The 9,869-nt window shown below is 36.3% G+C and overlaps 1 pseudogene; it reads right to left on the reverse strand.

The window, feature by feature from the left end:
* Positions 1-360: 360 nt before the first annotated feature.
* Positions 361-8,484, reverse strand: LOC124917443 (annotated as a pseudogene).
* Between the last annotated feature and the right edge of the window lie 1,385 nt (positions 8,485-9,869).

Genomic DNA, 9,869 nt, shown 5'->3' on the forward strand with positions numbered 1-9,869 from the left:
AAACATTTTAAATTAAGATATATATATAGATAAGTTTAAATCTTATTAGCCTAACACATGATACATACATAAAGTATGTCTAATTAAGCTTGAACATTTACATTTTAATTAATTTACTATTTTATTTGAACTTAAACCTATGATGGCATTTAATGTACAATATAATTAATATATGCCTATACATTATTATAATTACATATATAATTAATAATGTGAAGATTATGCCACAAAACAATGACAAATTGACAAACCATAAATGTAGTTTCTATAGAAGTTTCAAACAAGAATTCCTTGCTCATTCTATCAAATTGTTTATAATCCGTGAAAGAGCTTTAGAATCAACTTTAATAGCCTCCTTAATGAAGATCAATAATTATTTTGGATTAAGCATATATAATTAAGTTGTAGATAAGAAAACAAATCATACTCACAACTACCCAAGAAAACATTAAGGATGGAAATCATAATCCTAGAAACTTCTTATGGTAAGTAATTATAATGACAAACTATAACAATAATGATAATGTTTATCGTGACTTAAACATATTTAACGAAACTAGCAGCCTTGTCGCCCATCTCGACAGCTCTTCCATTAGCGTAATCGACTTCGGAGATGAATCTCGACCAAAACCAATGTTCCTTCCACACAACCACCATTTCCTCAATCGGGATGTTCTTGGTTTCGGGTAAGAAAAAGTAGATAAAAATGGTCATGACTACAACCCAAAACGCAAAGAAGATGAACAACCCGAACTTGAGGTGACACAACATGTTTAGAAAGACTTGAGCAACCGCGAAGGTGAAAATCATGTTAACCGACACATTAATACTTTGGGCAGCTGATCGGATCTCCAACGGAAAGATCTCACTCGGCACCAACCATCCCAATGGACCCCATGACCAAGCAAAAGCCGAGACATAAAGACAAATAAAGAGAACCACAACTATGGCATACCACTTGGGTAGTTCTCCCGGAGTCCCATTCACCCCAAATTTGGCACCAATACATGCCGCAATTACAATCTAAGGCGAAATAAACTCAAAAATAGTAAGTTTGGTGGTAAAATTAAGCAACTCTAATAAACTTTAAGTGCAAAATTTACTTACTTGACAAATCAACATTTGAATGCCACCTTCTAGGAACAAAGATCTTCTACCCCACTTATCAACACCGTAAATCGAAACCAAGGTACCCCGACATTCACCACGCCAGTAATGACGGCCGACATGAGGGAGGCTTCACTCCCAAACCCGATAGTCTTGAAAAGAACCGGGGCATAGAACATGATGACATTAATTCCTGTTAGTTGTTGGAAAAAAGGGATGAGAATGGCCATTGTCAATTGAGGTCTATACTTGCGTTGCAACAAATTCCTCCACGGATGCTCCACTTGTCTCGACTGCTCGCTAGCAGCCACCAGATCCCTCAGTTCCTCATCCACGTCATGGACACCTCTTATCCGACGTAACTTGTCCCTGGCCTCGTCGTGTTTTCCACGTAATGCACCACAACAGTAAACAACAAATGCGGAATTTATCCTACGTTTGGCAACACTTTCCCAAACCGTTTAAACCTGTGAGGAAGCTAACAAATAGGTATGCAAAATGCAATCAACACAGCCCTAAAACAGTGAGTAACACACCAAGCAAGCACACACAAACAACACAGAATTTTAGCGTGGAAAACCCTTCAATGGGTAAAAACCACGGGACATCTAGTGCCGCTTAAAATCCACTATCACCAGTAAGAGAGCAATACAAAAGTCTTCTCTAGACAATACTAGAGGCATACAAATTCATAATACCCTTGAAAACATGCACATCAAGGATATAGAAACAATCAAAGAACAATAAAGGAAGAATATCACCAAAAACAACTGCTACTGTTCCGGCAACAAAACTCCGACCTCCAGACCTCAATCCGATCTCCACCGTTCAGAATGTTGGCCCAGAAGTTGTGAAGCTGCTGTCCAAAAATTAGAACGATCCAACGGTGAAAACTCCGGCAATCATCAAAATACTAAGGCTGCTGAAATTGAAGTTTTTCCTTCTTTTCTTTCTTGATTTTCTCTCTCTTTCTTTTGCTCTTATTTCTTGCAAAAGAAGATTTCTCCCCTTTTATATTGCTCCCAAATAAGTGAATAAAGTGGGGCCCAAATGGGCCTATTTGCTGGGCTTTTCCTCATAGACTAAGGAAACAAAAACCCAACAAATCTCCCCCTTTTCCTGACTATGAGGAAGGGTTCGCCATCCCGGCGATCGAACAACACACCTTCAACTTTTCCCTTGCCAATGCCTTTGTCAACATATCAGAACCATTATCATCAGTGTGAACTTTATCAAGTTCAAACAACCCATCTTCAAGAGATTCTCTAATCCAATGATACCGCACATCAATATATTTCGTTCGCTTATGAAACATGGAATTCTTAGCAAGGTGTATTGCACTTTGATTATCACAAAGAACCACGTAGCGCTGTTGCTTGAAGCCAAGCTCCTGCAGAAATCTTTTCAACCACAATAGTTCTTTGCAAGCTTCTGTTGCTGCCATATACTCAGCCTCTGTTGTCGATAAGGCCACACACTTTTGCAATCTTGATTGCCATGAAACAGCTCCCCCTGCAAATGTCATCAAATATCCAGAAGTGGATTTCATGTTATCCTTATTTCCAGCCATATCAGAATCTGTGTATCCCATAAGCACCGTCTTTTCATTTCCAAATGTGATACCCAATTTGGAAGTACCGCGCAAATATCTGAGAATCCATTTAACTGCTTTCCAATGCTTCCTACCAGGATTTGACAGAAACCGACTAACAACACCAACTGCATGAGCTAAATCTGGCCTTGTACACACCATAGCATACATCAAGCTGCCAACCGCTGAGGCATATGGAACCTTATCCATATCTTCAATGTCCTCCTTTGAAGTATGACAGTCTTTATCTGTTAGCTTAAAGTTGGTAGTAAGAGGAGAACTAACCACTTTATCTTTGTCCATGTTGAACCTACAAAGCACCTTCTCAATGTATCTCTCTTGTGACATATGCAACTTCTTTGCAGCTCTATCTCGAGTGATCCGTACCCCAAGAATCTGTTTCACAGGCCCCAAGTCTTTCATTGCAAAAGACTTGCTCAACTGCTGTTTCAACTTAGCAATTCTTCCTGCATTCTTGCCAACGATAAGCATGTCATCAACATAAAGCAATAAAATGATGAAATCATCATCACAAAACCTCTGAAAGAAAACACAATGATCTGAAGTAGTCTTTCGGTAGCCTTGCTCCCCCATAATAGACTCAAACTTCTTATACCACTGTCTCGGTGCTTGCTTCAGCCCATATAGACTTTTATGAAGTCTACACACATAGTCTTCTTTACCTTCTACCTGAAACCCTTCAGGATGCTCCATATAGATTTCTTTATCCAATTCATCGTGAAGAAAAGCAGTCTTGACATCCATCTGCTCAACCTCAAGATCAAGACTGACCGCTAAACCGAGAACCACCCGAATAGAACCCATCTTCACAACTGGAGAGAAAATCTCATCGAAATCAATACCTTTTTTCTGGCTGAATCCTTTTACCACCAATCTAGCTTTGTATCTAGGTTGTGAGGTGAACTCATCAGTCTTCACCTTATAAACCCACTTGTTCTTCAATGCTCTCTTGCCTTTAGGCAACTTCACCAACTCATAAGTATTGTTCTTATATAAGGAATCCATCTCATCTTGCATAGATTCAGCCCATTCTTTCTTATGCTCATCTTCTATAGCTTCTGCATAACACTCAGGCTCCCCCTCATCAGTGAGAAGAACATACTCATTTGCAGAATAACGTACAGAAGGATGACGATCTCTCGTAGACCGTCTGAGTGGAACACATGGTGGCATGTCTGGAACTGGTAACTCTGGATGAACAACTTCATCTACATCTTGCTCTTGAGCATCAACATCATCAGCACCATGGTCATCAATAGGAACATCATCTCCAACCTGTGTGTCAACATGTTGTAGAGGAACTGGACCCAAATCAATAAGATCATCACTATGTCGAGGAATTGTCTCTGTCTTCTCAACATCCTTCAAAATCTGATCTTCAATAAACACAACATCCCGGCTTCGAACAAGCTTCTTCTGAACTGGATCATAAATCCTGTATCCAAACTCATCATCGCCATAGCCGAGGAACGCACAAAGCTTAGACTTCACATCAAGCTTTGACCTTTCATCTTTGGGAATATGCACAAATGCCTTGCATCCAAAGACTCGCAAGTGACTGTAAGAAACATCTTTGCCGCTCCAAACCCTGTTAGGAACATCAAACTGCAAAGGAACACAAGGGGTTAGATTAATAACATGTACTGTCGTGTTCAACGCTTCACCCCAAAAGGAACGCGGCAACCCTGAATGTGAAAGCAAACATCTGACTCTCTCAACCAATGTTCTGTTCATCCGCTCTGCTAAGCCATTCAACTGTGGTGTCTTTGGAGGAGTCTTTTGATGCCGAATACCATGCTCTCTACAGTAAGCATCAAATGGCCCAATGTATTCACCTCCATTGTCTGTCCGAATACACTTGAGCTTTTTTCCAGTCTCTCTCTCAACTGAGGCATGAAACTGCTTAAACACATCTAAAACTTGATCTTTAGACTTCAAAGTATAAAGCCATACCTTTCGGGAGTGATCATCAATGAATGTGACAAAATATGAGCAACCACCAAGTGTTTTTGTCTTCATAGGACCACAAACATCAGAATGAACAAGATCAAGTATGTTCTCTCTTCTGTAGGGAGGATGGCTCTTGAAGGAAACTCTGTTTTGTTTACCTGCAAGACAATGAGAACACCTCTTCAACTGAACATCATTTACACCTGATAACAAAGCCATGCCCTTTTCACTCATATGACCAAGTCTCTTATGCCATATCTCAGTCATGTCAGCATTCTCCACAGCATTAACAATGCTCTTGGAGATCTTTGGTTGTACCACATACAACTTTGAGCACCTTTTACCTCTTGCCACGATCAAAGAACCACGAGTGAGTTTCCACAAACCATTACCAAAGTAGTTGTTGTACCCATCATCATCAAGTAAACCTGTAGAAATCAAATTTAATCTCATATCCGGGACATGTTTTACATTTTGTAAAACCAACTCCATCCCAGTATCAAACTTCAAACAGACTTCTCCAATGCCAACAACCTTTGATTGCCCACTATTACCCATCTTGACATCCCCAAAATCACCTGGAGTGTAAGATGAATAAAAATCTCTTCGTGATGTAACATGACACGAAGCTCCACTGTCAATCACCCAACTCGCCTCATCATGTGCAAAGTTCACCAAATTATCATCACAACAAACAAAGAAATCATTAGTGATAGTATTCACTTCAACCTTGTCACTGCCATCGTCATCTTTCCTTTGATTGTTGTTTTGGTTGTTGTAGTTTTTCTTCTTGTTCTCTTTCTTTGCCTGTCTGCAGAACTTTACTGTGTGCCCCTTTTTACCACAATAGTAACACTCATTATTAGCATACTTCCCTTTACCGGAGCTGCTAGTACCACGCTGATTTCCTTTGTTACCCGGACCTCTACTCTGACTTCTCCCCCGCTTTTCAAAGACCAAGACATCTGATTGTGAAGAGGAACTCTGTGACTTTCTTCTCATCTCTTCATTCATAACACTGCCCTTAGCCAATTCCATGGTGATAATACCATCCGGTGCAGAGTTGGACAAGGATGCCCTAAAAGTCTCCCAAGAATCTGGTAATGTACCAAGTAGCCATAGACCTTGAATCTCATCATCAAACTTGATACCCATTCCTGAAAGCTGATTCACAATGCCCTAAAACGCATTTAAGTGATCTGTAATAGGAGTGCCATCTTTGTACTGTAACTTGATCAATTGCTTAATCAAGAACAGTTTATTGTTCCCAGTCTTCCGAGCATACAATTGTTCAAGCTTGTTCCACAAAGTACGAGCATGTATCTCCCCAATAATATGATTCAGCACATTATCTTCCACCCATTGCCAAATATATCCACAAACCTGTCTATGCAAAATAGTCCATTCTGCATCAGTTTTATTCTCAGGTTTATCAGTAGCAAAAACAGGTAAGTAATAATCTTTCACATATAGGAGATCTTCCATTTTTGCCTTCCAAACATGATAATTTGAACCATTCAAATTAATCATCCTACTTGTATTAGTTTCCATCGTTCAAACAGTTCAATTCACAAATAAGCAACCAAGGCTCTGATACCACTTTGATGGAAATGCACCACAACAGTAAACAACAAATGCGGAATTTATCCTACGTTTGGCAACACTTTCCCAAACCGTTTAAACATGTGAGGAAGCTAACAAATAGGTATGCAAAATGCAATCAACACAGCCCTAAAACAGTGAGTAACACACCAAGCAAGCACACACAAACAACACAGAATTTTAGCGTGGAAAACCCCTCAATGGGTAAAAACCACGGGACATCTAGTGCCGCTTAAAATCCACTATCACCAGTAATAGAGCAATACAAAAGTCTTCTCTAGACAATACTAGAGGCATACAAATTCATAATACCCTTGGAAACATGCACATCAAGGATATAGAAACAATCAAAGAACAATAAAGGAAGAATATCACCAAAAACAACTGCTACTGTTCCGGCAACAAAACTCCGACCTCCAGACCTCAGAATCCGATCTCCACCGTTCAGAATGTTGGCCCAGAAGTTGTGAAGCTGCTGTCCAAAAATTAGAACGATCCAACGGTGCAAACTCCGGCAATCATCAAAATACTAAGGCTACTGAAATTGAAGTTTTCCTTCTTTTCTTTCTTGATTTTCTCTCTCTTTCTTTTGCTCTTATTTCTTGCAAAAGAAGATTTCTCCCCTTTTATATTGCTCCCAAATAAGTGAATAAAGTGGGGCCCAAATGGGCCTATTTGCTGGGCTTTTCCTCATAGACTAAGGAAACAAAAACCCAACACGATCATGGAGTTGGGAGTTTCGGTAAGGAGGAGAGATCCGACCGTGATAATGATGGCGGGTACCATGGCACCGCCGAGACTATAACGCCAGCCTTCGCCGTTCTTCATTTTTGCAAAGAAGTAGTTGAGGATGTTGGCAACGAGAATACCGATTGTGATGGAGAGCTGAAATCCTATGTTGAGTGCTCCTCGGTATCTATATGGTGCCATCTCCGAAAGATACAATGGCACCGACTATACATATACAATTTTCATACCAAAAAAAGAGTAAATATTCATGAAACCAAGAAACATATGAATGTACAGTTTTATAGTCAATTGTTTTTTGAAAAGAATCCATCTAAACTAAATAAAAAATTGTCTAATTAAATTAGATCAACAAACAATTGTACAAATACAAAAAAATTTGGACTAATTAAAGTTAGTAACGAGAGAAATTCTATTTTATCTTTGAGGTACAAAGAAAAGACTAAAAATTATTAATATTTAAATAATTTTTTAAAAAGAAAATAGAAAATATTTAAATATTTAAATATTATAGGTCTTTGTTGAATTCTTTAAAATATTTTTAAAATAATCCAAAATTCATTTCACTCTCTTTTTCTTCAATCAACTTATAATTTATTAATCAAAATACAAAGTCTTTTATTTATTTATTATTATACATGACTTTATTTCAAATATGTTTTTTTCAAAATTTATATCAAAAGAGTAAGTTAGTATATAATTTATAAAACTATGTTTCATTTCTTATTTTAGGCAACCATAATTAACAAATAATATAAAATGATTTTATTAATAAACAAAATATATTTACTTTATTGATATTTAAATAATATGAATTAGTTTATATTAGTCTAAACCCAATAAAAACAACTTTATTATTATTATTATTATTACAAGAAATACCTGATTAGCAAATCCGATACCAAAACCTAGAAGAATACGACCGAAAATAAGCATCCAAACAGCCTGAGCAAATCCATTTATGAAAGCTCCGATCAAAAACAGAACACCTCCAGCCAACATAGATAACTTCCGACCCAACTTCCTCGTAACCGTAGATGCCACAAGTGACGAGATAAGTGCCGCTAAATACAAAGAAGACGTGAACAAAGTCAAAGTCTCGCTGTTAAATTTGCAATACTGGTTCACAGACTTGTCTTCATTCTGTTTCCTGTAAACCGACGGGAAAAACTTCTCCAAGAATGGATTCATAGAAGTAACTCCACCTATATATATAATTGATACAAATTAGAATCAACAAAAACCCAGTAAAAAAGATTGATCATTTAATTCGTTAGCTAAGTATAATACCTGAAATTCCAATATCGTAACCGAATATGAGACCGCCCATGGAAGCAACTATACAAGTGATGGTGACAAAGATGGTCAGATTTCCTGGGTATTCTTTCCCGTTGCCGGGACCGGTAGCAACGCCGACGGCCGGCATCTTTTTTTACTTTGAGGGAGAGAGACAGAGAGAAATGAGGACTGAATTATTACTAAGAACTGAGAAGAGAATTTATAAAAGTAGGTTTGTTCATAAACAATTTTGTTAATTTAGGGACAGTGAGATGCTTTTCATAAAATAAAAGGATGAACTGTCAATAGTCAATTGCAACCCAAATATGTAATAAATTACATTTATTTTGGACATAATTGTTTGAAGTGGAAGATATTAGAGAGTTTTTTTTGGATTATTTTAGTTTATAATTTAAATAATGTAATTAACTCTATTAAAATTTAGAGAGGATTGAGAGAAGGAATTTGAGCTGATTTGTTGAAAAAATAATAAATTTTATTTATCTTTTCTCTCTTCTCACCTTTTATATTTTTCTCAGTGAGTGATGTGGTGACACGTCATTCTCTCTTACAACGGTTAGTTCCATGCTATACATGCAGTGTCTGTATCCATTAAGACAGCGTCACCCGCAGAAAGAAAAAAATCAACAAATGAGAAAGATAATTTTTCACTTTTGTGTATAGGTGTAATTTTATGAGTGAGATAGAGACACTGTCTATATGGTATCATCTCTTCAAATTCTCTCTTTATATCACCCCTCGTTAATATATTTTAAACAAATTCTATTCTTTTTTTATTATTTTTACTAAATATTGTTTGGATTTTTAATTGGTTTAATTATTATTTTTTTATTTATTTAAAATTTAATAAATAAAGTAAGAGTTTGTTGGGTTGAGGTTATTTATAAAATGTTGATGGGTGAATATAAATGATGTGATTAATTAAAGAGCGAATGAAATTATGTTTATTTATAGTTATATTTAAGAAAAAAACTCAGCCAATAAATTGAAATAAAATTAGTGATATAATTAGAATGATAGAAAATTAAAAAAAACTCAAATCAAACTAGTTATTTTTATTTTTTATTTGTAGGGATGACAATGATTACTGTAGATATCAATTAACATTCATATATTTTTAATTTGGTTCGAAAAATTGAATTCAGGACTTGAATTCAATAAACCGGTAGGTAACTTTATTATCCTGAGTTGAATAGGGGTTGATTAAATGTCATTTTTCAAAAACACTTTAAAATCATATATATATATATATAATATATATATATATAATATATATATATATATATATATATATATATATATATATATATAATATAAGTTTTTTTTATAAAAAGAGTGAAAATTTAAAGTTTATTGAAAAAATGAGACAACCATTGAGACATACCGTGTAGTACATTGCCCAAAGAATAGAGCATCTGACCAATAATTCAGCCATTGACGCAAGTCATGACAACAAGATTTCAATTAATGAGCAAAAGGGACTTGTGGGTCCAACAAAGTGATTTTTTTTACCTTAAGGTAGGAATAGCAAATAATATTGTGTAATTAGGTC

The sequence above is a fragment of the Impatiens glandulifera genome, unplaced genomic scaffold (genome assembly GCF_907164915.1).
Source record: "Impatiens glandulifera unplaced genomic scaffold, dImpGla2.1, whole genome shotgun sequence".
Lineage (NCBI taxonomy): Eukaryota > Viridiplantae > Streptophyta > Magnoliopsida > Ericales > Balsaminaceae > Impatiens > Impatiens glandulifera.